The 13706-nt window shown below is 39.0% G+C and overlaps 1 long non-coding RNA gene across 1 annotated transcript in view; it reads left to right on the top strand.

Moving 5' to 3' along the window:
• Nucleotides 1–349: 349 nt before the first annotated feature.
• The window catches only part of LOC139360581 (uncharacterized), a 253217-nt gene continuing 239860 nt past the window's right edge, over nt 350–13706 (top strand). Inside the window, exons 1-2 of the long non-coding RNA XR_011618065.1 lie at nt 350–409; nt 5261–5349. This is a non-coding gene — a long non-coding RNA (uncharacterized lncRNA). The remainder of the gene's footprint in view (nt 410–5260; nt 5350–13706) is intronic.

Raw genomic sequence — 13706 nt, 5'->3', positions numbered from 1 at the left:
GGAAATTAAAATATTTTACTCCAAAATATATTTCTTTGACATATCTCGAAATGGCTTCTGCTTGGCCATCCTGACAGAAGTGGCCTTGCAAAGCTGTCTTGAGTGGGGAAAAATTTGCATTTGTAGAGAATTCCCATTAATGCAGCCATTTCCCTCTCCCCTTTATATGACTTTTTCAAGATCCAGAAGAGATTGAGTTCGACACCTTTAAAAGTCTGAAAATAAATATTTACCATCTACATTATCTCTGAGAGAGGCTTCATCTACATATTAAGGCCATCTTTGCTAGTCAAGCTTCTTCCTTTCTTTCTCTCTTAACCTATCTTGCCACTAAACCTGATTTACCAACATAACCTGTTTCTGGCCATGCTCTGAATCTGCATTTTTTACTGTGTCCTTGGGATACTAGGTAAGTTTCTGTATGTCATTGGGAAGTTGAGTCTTTAGTCTGAAACTACTGCGTGTATGCATTACATACACCTGTATGCCTTTTCTCCTATTCATCAATCTGCCTCATATCAGTGATTTTTAGCAAACCTTTAAGAGATCAAGAGCCTATGGTACCCACAATAACATGCTTGGCAATGGGAAGAAGGTACAATACCTTCCTCCCAGAATTTTCTTTTAGTTTGGTGTTAGAGAAGCAAACATGAGAGAAGTATAGTATACTAGTTAATAGAATGATGTCTGGAGTCAAATTGTCTGTGTTAAAAGCTTCTCTGTTTGCTAACTCTGTTACTTTGAACAATATTCTTAACCTCTTTGTGCCCATTTCAAAATCTTAAAATGGGAAAAATAATATGCTAACTTACAGGGTCATTATCTTACTAGGAAGTACAGGGGTCCTTGGTTCTTGTTCTGCTTAGGAGAAATAATTCAGTCAAGAGACCAATTAATAAAATAAGCAAAAGATCTAATAAGGAAATAAGAGTATGCTCCAAGAGAGGACTGGGCTGACCTGGCTGGGAGCAGACCCAAGAATTCTTCATTGTGGTTTTCGTTATGTTGGACTGTTTCTTTAAGTTCCCTCCTCTTTCTTAAGTCTCTGCCTTTGTCTCCATGTAGTCATTCCTGCTCAGGTCTGTGAGATTCTCCCTTACTGTCAGTTGATGTGCGTATGTGGGCCCAGTGATCAATACAAACTCTACCTAATGGTGATGTTCCTCATGACCACCACCCCTGGAGGGTCATAAAGCTGTTAAATCTGTATTTATTTTGCTTGCGAATCTCTTAGGAGTTTTCCCTTTGTTCTTTTCCCCTCTTATCAGCACGTGGCTAGCTACATTCTGACAGGTTAACTGCAGAGTGAGCAACTACTGAGCATTCTAAGGGGCATTTCTGGGTGTTCCTATCTGCACAGGTATTTCCCTTCCTATCTGCTTATATTTTGCATGTATGTTTTAGGTGGTCTCTAGAGCATGAGATTTTCCAGAGCTTTCTCCTTCAGGGACTCCCTTTCCTGTTCATATTTAACTATCTGCCTTCTCCAAAATTCCCCCTCAAAAGTTTGAGACCCTAAAAACTTTTGAGTCTAGGAGTATCTTGGGTCTGCTGTGACTACTTCCTGCTGATACGGAATTAAGAACTTACCAGGATCTCCTTCTCTTGCCCTCTGTCAGGAGCCCCTCCATGTTTTCCTCAAACCTTTTCCTGCATTCAAGGGTGAGGTGTTTACATAGGTTTTGGGGCCTCCAAGTATAATATGTTATATCCTTGCTGTAATCTCATTTTATGACTGGTAGCCTGAATGCAGGAAGAAGTAAATTTAGTTAACAAATTGACTAAGCAAAGGCCTAAGAGGAGAAGAAGGCGCACTGTGGAGAGTGGGCCCAGAGGAGGTCAGAATCAACTGAGGATGTTCCATTTCCCTGAGAATGGGCCTGAAGCTGCCTATAGATGTTTTACTTTTTCTCGTAGCTGTTGAATGCTGTCCTGTATGATTTCTAACTGGTTAACATTCTTCTTTGAGCATAGCACAGGTTCCTCCCTGGGCTGAGGTGCTGATGTCTAAGGCATGTTGGTTTTGGAGGCCCATCCCTGATAGGGAATTAAGTTGCTGGTCAAGCCATTGGACAACCAATGGCTTTGGTTGTCTCTTCAAGAGCCTGTCCTGGCTCATGGGATAAGGTGGCATGCATTTGCTGAAATATTAAAATTTCTACACTCGTTTCTTATTTTAGTTACTCCAGTTCTTAATCCCAGAGCTGTAAGTAAGGGAAGGAAGACTATGACCACACTTTGAGATGAGGACTTGGAGCAAAGGGGGATAGGTACTGATTGATGTTGGTCTAGGAGGGACACATCAGGGAAAAGATAAAATAATGAGCAAGTTCCCCTCCAATTGTTAGAGAGGAATAGGTAAGTCTGACTTTTTATAGCATAGCCAAGGGCATAGCTAACTCCACATGTCCCCAGGCCTTGCCAAGAATATAATTACTCTAAAGCAGGCAACTTGAATAATTATCAAAAGTCATAGAAACAGTTTATGACCTAGGTAACATTATCTGTTTGATGTTTTTGGGCCTGAAAACTCTGAGATGAGGAGGGAGAAGCCATTTACTTATCTTTGTGTTTGAAGAGAAACTTCAGGTCTTCCAATGGCTCAGAAGAATAACTGGGCGTTGGTTCTTTTCCTGTTCTTTGGAGCCTTCCTGGGGTTTTATTTGGGAGTGATATAAGCAACTAGAAATGTAAGGAACTTTGACAGCTGTTGGGGTGGCAAGTAAGACAGTAAAAGGACCCTTCCATAAGGGGGTTAGCTGAGACCCAGGTGACCAGTCTCTCCAGGTTTTAATGAGGACTTATGACCCTGGCAGGTATACGAGTTCTTGGTTGTTGAAGGGGTCACTAGCCAGCAGTACTCTTTGTGTATATATTCAGTTAGTTCTAGGTATGAAATTCTCAGTCTTAGCTTTGGATACTTTGTATCCTCTTTTGCTAGAAAGTTTAAAGTTTGTATTTCATGTTGTTGTACAAGTTCTGTGGTCGGTGGGGCAAAGGGGTAGGTTATATATATATACTGTAGAAGTTGTCTCTCCTCAAGAATAGCTTGGTTAGATTTCTTGCTAGGGCTTTATGGATGTGTGGGCTGTCTCTAAAACCTGAGGTAGGACAGTCTGGATTGAAGTCATTGGTTAAAGGTTTAGGCAGCGTTCCCCGGGAGAAATAAGGCCATTAGGGGGAAAGATGAATCCAGAGGTTGGGTAAATATTAAGCAGGCACCCACGCTGGAAAGTACGTTCTTTCCCAAAAGGGGTGTGGGGCATTCAGACATTTCCGGAGTCTGGTGGGAGAATAGTAATTGGTACCATATGCAATATAAAGTGGGTGTGAATCTTTATTGAGGGGTGCTATTTTCCCCCATCACCTAACCTGATTTGGAGGAAAGTTGCCCAAAGAAGGTTAGCACAAACTTGGTGGCTCTTGTATTTAAAAAAAAAAATTATAGTCCTACCTGCCACTTCCAGAGTTGCCCTTGGCTCTATTCCTTTAATGATTATGTCTGATCTGGGAACTGGCTGTAGCGGAGGGCCCCTTCTGCTCAAGGCCATCATTAGATGGGGGATCCAATGAAGGAGTCTTTTGGCTCCTGGGGCAATCCTTCCTCCAGTGGCTGAGCTTATGGCAAAGGGGGCAGTTCATGTAGGGCTTTCTCCCAGTTGGGCAGTTCCTTCTTCAGTGACCCAGTCTTTAGCACTGATGGCAGTTACCTGGGAGGGTATTTTTATGGCAGCCTGGTGGGGTCTGGAAGACTTGTAAAGTAGCCAATAGTTGAGTCTGCCTCCTCCTGTCTCTTTGTTTTTCTCTCTTCTTGACCCTGATCTCAGTTATAAAAGACCAATGAAGCTAATTTGAGGATTTCTGGCATAGAGGCACTGGGTGTTAAAGCTGACTTTTGCAGTTTTCTCCTAATGTCTGGGGTGACTTGGGTGAAGAAATGGTCCTTTAGGACTAGTTGTCCCTCTGGGAATTCTGGGTTTAAGTTGGTGTGCTTAATAAGGGTTTCCTGTAGCCTTTTGAGAAAGGCTATAGGATTTTCTTTTGGCCCCTAGTTTATGGTGGCTAAGCATAGCTAGGACAGAGGGATCTGCCTTACAAGCTTTACAAAGATTAGTGTCTTTCCTTAAAACCATGAAGGTTTGTAAATAGGGGAGCTCTGACTATTTGCCCTGATGGCAGCAGAAAAAGTCCAGCTGGAGGATGGTATTAAAATTTGTACTTTTGTTCTCCAGATTTCCTCTGGTTTTATAAAGGAAAAATAGTTTGTTTGTTTTTTTTTCACTTTCAGGTTTGAAGGTTGAATTTATCTCAATTTTTAAAGATGCATCTCCGAAGGGGTGAATCTTGGGGTACGGAAGTCTGTTTATCCATTTTAAAGAGAAGACAAAGGAGAACTGTAGGATGAAAGAGGTGTCTCCCTGTCCATTCCTACAATGACTTATGAAGGTGAGGCATCCCTCACCAGACCAAGGAAGGCAAAAGGCCCCTCACCTTGCACTTAGGGAGCTCTGGATTTGGTTGATTCTTACTGTGTGTTCTTTTTGTCTCTGCATACTCTCTTTTAATCAGAAAGATTTCCCCAGTCTCCTTTTGGTTAATATTTTACTGGTGACATCTTTCTTGTCTCTATTCCAGGCAAGGGGGTGGAGTAGTGTCTGGTACAGGAGTAATTTTGTTGCCTTTTATATTCTCAGTGATCCTGGCCCTTTAAGAAGCCAAATAGTTGTACCTCCGCCAAAGCTTGAATAGAAGAGACCTCCACATAGAGTTGTTTTAGTCTATAATGACATTTAGATAAATGGTGTAGATGGTTTGAGGAGTCAGGAAAAATTTGAAACCTTCCCCTGTTTTGAGGAGGCTCCTTAGGGCTTATGCCGAAAAGATGCTTGAGAAGGCAAGGTAATTCCTAGGTCCCAGGCTAAGTGGACTAGGGTCTTGACTCCAGTCTTTTATATAATTATATAATTGGCAAGGGGAGCCCAGGGACATTTTCTGTTGGTTTGTTTAATAAAAAGCAAAAAATGCTTTAGGGTTTCAGAGTTTGATAATAATGGTCTTAAGAGACAGAAGAAGAACATCCCATTGGCTCATAAGGAACTCCAGTTGTAAAGAGAGACAGAGGGAAGAGAAGGTGGGGCCACAGATGGCTACCTGGAGGAGCCAGATGCTCACTTGAGACGCTAAAGCATAATGTGTTTATTAAGGGTGGCCAGGCTAGAAAGGCCTGGTAACAAATGAGGGATGCTTTAAGTGGTTGCAGGAGGAATCAGAGGAGCAGATCCTGTTAGGAGGCTAAGCATGAAGAAGGAATTCAAAGAAACCTTGTGGAGAACAAAGACACAGCAGAGAGTAAGCTAATTTGTGAGATTAACTATCCATGGGGGCATGCCTCCTTTCTATGGTTGCTAACACCCACTCAGGGGAGAGAGGGGGGTAAAATGCAATGAAAGGAAAGTTTAACAGTGAAATTATTGGAGGATAACCATTTTATATTATTTATTTATTTATTTATTTTTATTTCAATAGTTTTTGGGGAACAGGTGGTGTTTGGTTGCATGGAAAAATTTGTTAGTGATAATTTCTGGAATTTTGGTGTGTCCATCAGCCAAGCAGTGTACACTGTACAATGTGTACTATTTTATTCCTCACTCACTTCCCATCCTTCCCCCCAAAATTCCTGAAGTCCATTATGTAATTCTTAAGCCTTTGCGTCCTCATAGCTTAGCTCCCACTTATAAGTGAGAATATATGATGTTTGGTTTCCCAGTCCTGAGTTACTTCACTTAGAATAATGGTCTCCAACTCCATCCTGGTTGCTGCAAATGCCATTAGTGAGGCTGGTTCCATATTTTTTCAGTTGCGAATTTTGTTGCTAAAAACGTGCATGTGCAAGTGTCTTTTTCATATAATGACTTTTTTCCTCTGGGTAGACACCAAGTAGTGGAATTGCTGGATCAAATGGTAGTTCTACTTTTAGTTCCTTAAGGAATCTCCATGCTCTTTCCCATAGTGGTTATACTAGTTTACATTCCAACCAGCAGTGTAAAAGTGTTCCCTTTACACCACCTCCATGCTAACATCTGTTATTTTTTGATATTTTAATTATGGCCATTCTTGCAGGAGTAAAGTGGTTTCTCATTGTGGTTTTGATTTGCATTTTCCTAATGATTACTGATGTTGAGAATTTTTGCATGTTTTTTGACCATTTGTATATATATTTTTTGTGAATTGTTTATTCATGTCTTTTGCCCACTTTTGATGAGAGTATTATTTTTCTTGCTGATTTGTTTGTATTCCTTGTAAATTTTGGATATTAGTTCTTTGTCAGGTATGTAGTTTGCAAATATTATTTCTCACTGTGTGGGTTGTCTGTTTACTCTGCTGATTATTTCTTCTGATGTGCAGAAACCTTTTAGTTTAATTAGGTCCCATCTATGTATCTTTGTTTTTGTTGCATTTGCTTTTGTGTTCTTGGTCATGAACTCTTTGCCTAAGCCAATGTCTAGAAGAGGTTTGCCAAAGTTATCTTCTAGAATTTTAATGGTTTCAGGTCTTAGATTTAAGTCGTTGATCCATCTTGTGTTAATTTTTGTATAAGGTGAGAGATGAGGATCCAGCTTCATTCTTCTACATGGGGCTTTCCAATGATCCCAGCATCATTTGTTGAATAGGGTGTCCTTTCCCCATTTTATGTGTTTGATTCCTTTGTTGAAGATCAGTTGGCTGTAAGTATTTGGCTTTATTTCTGGGTTCTCCATTCTCTTCCATTGTCCAGATGCCTGTTTTTATACCAGTACCATGCTGTTTTGGTAACTATAACCTTGTAGTGTAGTTTGAAGTCAGGTAGCATGATGTCTCCAGATTTATTCTTTTTGCTTAGCCTTACTTTGGCGATGTGGGCTCTCTTTTGGTTCCATATGAATTTTATGATTTTCTTTTCTAGTTCTATGAAGAATGATGATGGCATTTTGATGGGAATTGCATTGAATTTGTAGATTGCTTTTGGAAGTATAGTCATTTTCAAAATATCCATGAGCATGGGATATGTTTCCATTTGTTTGTGTTGTGGATAACTTCATTCCACAGTGATGCTTTGTAGATTTTCCTGTAGGGATCTTTCACCTCTTTGGTTAGGTGTATTCTTAAGTATTTTCTTTTTTATGAGCTGTTGTAAGAGGAATTGAGTTCTTGATTTGATCCTCAGCCTAGTCGTTGTTGGTGTGTAGCAGTGCTACTGAATTGTGTACATTGATTTTGTATCCTGAAACTCTTTCAATGCATTCAGCAGATCTAGGAGCTTTCTGGATGAGTCTTTATGGTTTTCTAGGCATACAATCATATTACGATTTTTTCCCCCTTTTTCCTTTGTTATCGGTATGAAGCTAGCTACATTCCAAACAGTGACAGTTGGACTTCCTGTTTGCTGATTTGGATGCCCTTTATTTCTTTCTCTTGTCTAATTGCTCTGGCTATGACTTCCAGTGCAATGTTGAGTAGCAGTGGTGAAAGTTGGCAGCGGATTGCCATTTTAGTTAAGAGATACAAAGATCCTCAGTCATTGCATGACCAATTCTTAATCCCCACCACCTTCACCAGCCTCCTCTCAGGGAGCCTTACAGTGGCTTAGATCTATGCAGTGTGGACCTTGAAGTCCTCCCACCTCCACTTGCCACCCCATCAGAGTCAACTGAGAAATCAGCCAGAGGTAGCATAGTCACAGTGGTTGAAGGGAATTGTATTGGAGATTTGTAAGAATGGGAGAGAGTGAGCAAAGGAAGGCCTCATTTTAAATTGGCAAGAACAGCACTAGGAGTGGGAGGTTTTTCTCAAAACTTTAGTAAAACAGCTCAGGAAGAAGCAGAGGTAGTTGACCAGGTAGTCTGAGACAACCATGGCACTCATCTTGAAGATCCATTTGCAGGTTAGGCTCTCTGAGTCACAGCACTACAATATGTCACTGGGAAGTATGTTGATCCTCAGTTCTTATCTTACTTGGGAGAAATAATTCTGCCAAGAGACCAATTAGTAAAGTAAGTAAAAGTTTTATTAAGGAAATAAGAGTACACTAAAAATGAGGAACAGGCTGACTTGGCTGGGAGCGGCCCTGAGAGTTCTGCATTATAGTTTTTATTATGTTGGACTTTTTCTTTAAGTTATCGCCTCTGTCTTAAATCTCCACCTTTGTCTTTGTATGGTTTCCTGCTTCTTTCTTAAGTCTTAGCCTTGTCCTTGCCTTGTGGAATTCTCCCTTACTCTCAGTCGATACACATGTGAGGGTCTGGTGATCAATACAGATCCTACCTAATGACAGAGTTATTCATGACCACCGTCCCTGCAAGGTCATTTAGTGGTTAAATCTGTACTTTTTGTGCCTGTGTATCTCTTAAGAATTTCCCCTTTGTCCTTTTTCCCATCTTTTTTATTTTTTAGGCGGAGTCTCTCTCTGTTGTCCAGGCTGGAGTGCAGTGGTACAATCTCAGCTCACTGCAAGCTCTGCCTCCTGGGTTCAAGTGATTCTCCTGCCTCAGCCTCCCGAGTAGCTGGGACTACAGGTGCACACCACCACATCCAGCTAATTTTTGTATTTTTAGTAGAGACGGTGTTTCACCATGTTAGCCAGGAAGGTCTCAATCTCTTGACCTGGTGATCCACCTGCCTAGGCTTCCCAAAGTGCTGGGATTACAAGCATAAGCCACTGTGCCTGGCCCCCCTTTTTCCCTTGTTAGCGGTATGAAGCTAGCTACATTCCAACAGGTTAACTGCAGAGTGAGCAATTACTGGGCATCTTAAACGATGTTTCAGGGCATTCCTCTCTGCATAGGTGTTTCCCATCCTCTCTGCTCATATTTAGCATACATATTTTGGGTGGTCTCTGGGGTGTGAGATTTTCCAGTGCTTCCTTCCTTTGCCACTCATGTCTAACTATCTGTCTACTCTGACAATTGTGAGGACTAAATTAAAGGTTATAATACAAATAAATTGCTTAGCCCATGTCTAACACATAGTAAATGCCTAACGAATCCTTATTACTGTTCCTGTAAAATCACTATACATTGTGATATGTTTTATGATAAAAGTAAGTACAAGATATTATGTGAACCCAGATAGAGGTAACAAACAAATCCTTGGTGGTTCAAAGAACTTATATAACTGGCATATTCTAATGTTACAGTTTAACAAATTTTTATTGATTGCCTACTGATGTTAGGTACTATGCTACGTTTTGATAATATAATGTGAACAAGTCATAATTTGTTCCTTCAAGTCGCTCATCATCTGGTGGGAAAGGCAGATCATTATAAAGTAGTACAATACATGCTGTGATCACCTAAGTGCAAGGTGTTCTAGGTGCATATGGGCAAAGTATATTATTCAATATTATGAGACCAAGAAAAACTTCTTAAGGGAAATATTATTGAAACTTAGATGTGAATAATGGATAGTACTAGTCTAGGAGAAGCAAAAGGGGGTTCAGTATTCCAAAGAGAAGCAATGTGTACAACAGGCTTGCTATGGATTGAATGTTTGTGTTTTTCCCAAATTTGTATGTTGAAATCATATGGAATGTAATACCAAGATATTAGTGACCTTATAAAAGAGAACCCAGAGAGCCAGCTCTCCCCTTCCACCATGTGGAGACACGTCAATAAGGAGCCAAATATGAACCAGAAAATGGTTCCTCACTAGACACTGAACCTGTCAGTGCCTTGATCTTGGGTTTCCCAGGCTCCAGAATGATGAGAAATACATTTATTTTAAGCCACCGAGTTTATGGTAATTTGTTACAACAGCCACAGAAAACTAATACATACATGAATACTATTAATACAATAAAAGTATTTCCACATGTGCAAGAGTTTAGAAAAGATCTTACTCTTGTGCCCATTCCAAAAAGTTACTTTAAGATGTGTTAGATGTTATAGACAAGTGAGAGGGAAATAAAAATAAAAATCTCAAGAATATAAACATTGTGGTAAACAAGTACTGGAAATGCATTTTGAAATGAAATATATGGAGTTAAGGAGAAATAGTCATTGATAGCCACAAAAAGACAAAGCAGTCTTGAAGTTTTATGTTTAAAAACATTAATGGTATGACGTATTAGTCAAGATTCTTCAGAGAGACAGAACCAATAAGATATATACAGATATATGAGAAGTAATTTAGTAGAAGGATTGACTCATGAGATCATGAAGGATGAGTAGTCCCATAACAGGGTGTCCACAAGCTGGAGACTTTCAGATGCTGCTACTGTGGCTTTGCTGAAGTTCAAAGCTTGAGACCCTGGGGCAGGTGAGGTGGGGTTTGGGGGCTTGGTGTTGCACTTTCCTGGAGTCTAAAGGCCGGAGAGCTTAGAGTTCTGATATGCAAGGGCAGAAGAAGAGTGTGTCCCGGCTCTGTGAGACAGAGAGGCCAATTTGCCTTCCTTCTGTTTTTGTTTCATCTGGACTCCATGCCAATTGGATGGTGCCTACCCGCATTGAGGGCAGATCTTCCCCACTTAGTCCACTTAGACTCACAGGTAAATATCCTGGAGTGGAAACACTCTTATAAACACACCCGAAAATAATGTTTTACCATTTCTCAAGGTATAATCCAGTCAACTTGAATCTAAAATTTGCCATCACATAGGATAACACCAAAATTATTAATCTGTAAACCCGGATTAAATTAAGTGACAGAAAATCGATTTGGGATGAGGCAGGAAGTGAAAGTACTTTCTAAACTATAAAATATTAGACAAGAAATATCATGGAAGGAGGTGCTAAACCAATTGATATTTTTGACTTTTAATAAAGAGAGATCCTTGAGAGCTGGTGAGAGAAAAAAAAATGGTTAGATGGCAAAACTAACCTGACAGATGTTTAGAAACACTTTTAGATAGTGTGAGAAATATAGCATCCTCTCTTTCCCATTGGATATTCATATATGACATATCATTCAAAGTTTTGAGATGCTCTGCAGTATTTATTTTTTAAAGCCAACATCTCCCAAGCTTATTTGTAAAATGATCCTCTTTATTAAGGCATACTAACTATGTACCTCTCTGAACATCAGTTTTGCAAGTCCCATATTAAAAGCAGCTATACCAATCAAGATGAATGGCAATCCTTCCTCCCAACCTTATTAGTAAAGGGGATTAGAAGAAGGAGCAGCTAAGTCTATTAGTTTGCTTTCTTTTAACCTAACTCCTTTGGTCAGAAAGTGAACCATCTCTACAGATTTTTTTAAACCATTCCCTCATCTGAGGTCAACAATGCCATTACTAGTAAAACTTGCCCTGTCATCAAAGCCACATGGCCTGGTCCTGCAACAGTCAGGGAATAGAAATGAAGGGGGAAGAGACCACTCCCTTTTTGGCTGCTATTTGACAGAGCAGTTTCTGCTTTTCAAACAGCTGACTAGTAAGAAATAGGGACAGTGGCTAGATTTTTCAGAAAATTTCCTTTCGTCACAAAGATAAACTTATTATTAAAAATACTTTAAGGCCGGGCGTGGTGGCTCACGCCTGTCATCCCAGCACTTTTGGAGGCCAAGCGGGGCAGATCACCTGAGGTCAGGAGTTTGAAACTAGCCTGGCCAACAAGGCGAAACCCCATCTCTACTAAAAACACAAAAATTAGCCAGGCACGGTGGTGAATGCCTGTAATCCCAGCTACTCGGGAGGCTGAGGCAGGAGAATTGCTTGAACCCGGGAGGCGGAGGTTGCAGTGAGCTGATATCGCGTCATTGCACTCCAGCCTGGATGACAGAGAGAGACTCCATCTCAAAAAAAAAAAAAAAAAAAAAAAAAAAAAAAAAAAAAAGAAAAAGAAAAGAAAAACCAACAACAATAAAAAACTTTAAAATTCAGAAGTTTGTACATGTATAATTTTATACATTTCTACGTTTTAGACTTTCTCATTTAAAAATGCACAAATGAAATTTCCCTTTTCCTCCAAGTAAATGACAAAGTATAGAAGACTAGATTAAAATTAGGAGTTTGAGGTTCTAATTTTAGTTCTGACAATTATTAAATATATGCTGTTATGCAAGTAAATTAGTATAGTCACCTAAATTATGCCAAAGTCCTTTAATGCATTAAGGTTAACCTATCCTTTAAGATTTACATAAATTGGCTCATATTCCCAACCATGTGTGGTGGGGAACCCAGGGTTTTTCCCAATATCTGTAATGATTCTTTGACAGAATCATTACATTTTGGGGAAACTACATTTTTCCTAGTCGGTTCTATATTTGATTTCCTAATACTGCCAGTTTCTTGTTCCACATTATGCTTCCACATCTTTCACACATGCAGTCCCTGTGTAAGTATGCTACACTGGACCTACTCTAACACTCTTTCAATAGAGCAGTAACCCAAAACTTGGTTATAAAAGCCTTTTATTGAAAATTTTTGGGCATTAGGAGCATGACAAAATACAGGGTAGCAAAGTATACTTAAAATAAAATATCAAGCATTCTTTGGCCATTCTGGTCACTAGAATCCCAATTGGTAATGGTGTTGAATTCTTTTTATGTATTGCTGGATTCAACTTGCCAAGTTGAGCACTTTTGCATCCATATTCACAAGAGATATTAGTCTCTATTTTTCTTCTATTGCAGTATCTTTGGGTTGTCTTCAATATTGTCTTCACAGAATGAATCGGGAAGTGTTCCTTCCTCCACTGGATTTTTTTTTTTTGGAAAATTTGTGAAAATTAGTTTTAATTTTTTTAAAATAGAATTTATCAGTAAAGCCATGTGCACATGGACTTTTCTTTGTGGGTAGTTCTTTTTGTTTGTTACTATTTCAATTTCTTTCCTTGTTACAGATCTATTAATAATGTTTATATCTTCTTAAGTCAGTTTTAGTAGTTTATGTCTTTCGAGGAATTTGTTCATTTCATCTAGGTCTCTAATTAGTTGGCATACAATTGTTCATGTATTCCTTTAAAATCCTTCTCATCTCTGTAGGGTCAATAGTAATGTTCTCGCTTTTGTTTCTCATTCTAGTAATTTGAATCTTCTCTCTTTTTTTGGTCAATCTGGCTAAAGCTTTGTCAATTTTTTAAAATCGTTTCCAACAATCAATTTTTTTGTTTCATTGGTTTTTCTTTTTCCTTCCCCCTCCATTTTCTATTTCATTACTTTCTGCTCTTATCTTTATAATTTCCTTCCTTCTGTTTTTTTTAGGTTTAGTTTGCTTTTGTTTGTCCAGTGCCCCGCGGTAGAAAATTAGGCTGTTAATTTGAAATCTTTCTCCTTTCATAATACAGAAATTAAGTACAGGTTACTCACTAAGCACGACTTTAGGTGCATCCTATAAGTTTTTATGTTTTGTCTTCATTTTAATTCATCTTAAAATATGTTCTGATTCTCCCTCTGATTTCTTCTTTGACCCGTTGATTATTTAGGAGTGTGTTGTTTAATTTTGCATTTGTGAATTTTATGTTTTTTTAATTATAAATTTCTAATTTTATTCCATTATAGTCAAAGAACATACTTTGTATTATTCCTTTTAATTTTATTGAAGTTTGTTTCATAGCCTAACATATGGTCCATCCTGGAGAAAGGTCTGTGTGAACTTGATAAGACTGTATATTCTGTTGTTTTTGAGTGGAGTAATCTAGATGTATGGTTATATCCAGTTGGTTTTATAGTGTCATTTAATTCTTCTATTTTCCTATTTTTGATCTTCTGTCTAGTTGTCCAATCTATTACTG

This window comes from Macaca nemestrina, chromosome X (assembly GCF_043159975.1).
Source record: "Macaca nemestrina isolate mMacNem1 chromosome X, mMacNem.hap1, whole genome shotgun sequence".
Lineage (NCBI taxonomy): Eukaryota > Metazoa > Chordata > Mammalia > Primates > Cercopithecidae > Macaca > Macaca nemestrina.
This window is presented reverse-complemented; position numbering and strand designations above follow the sequence as displayed.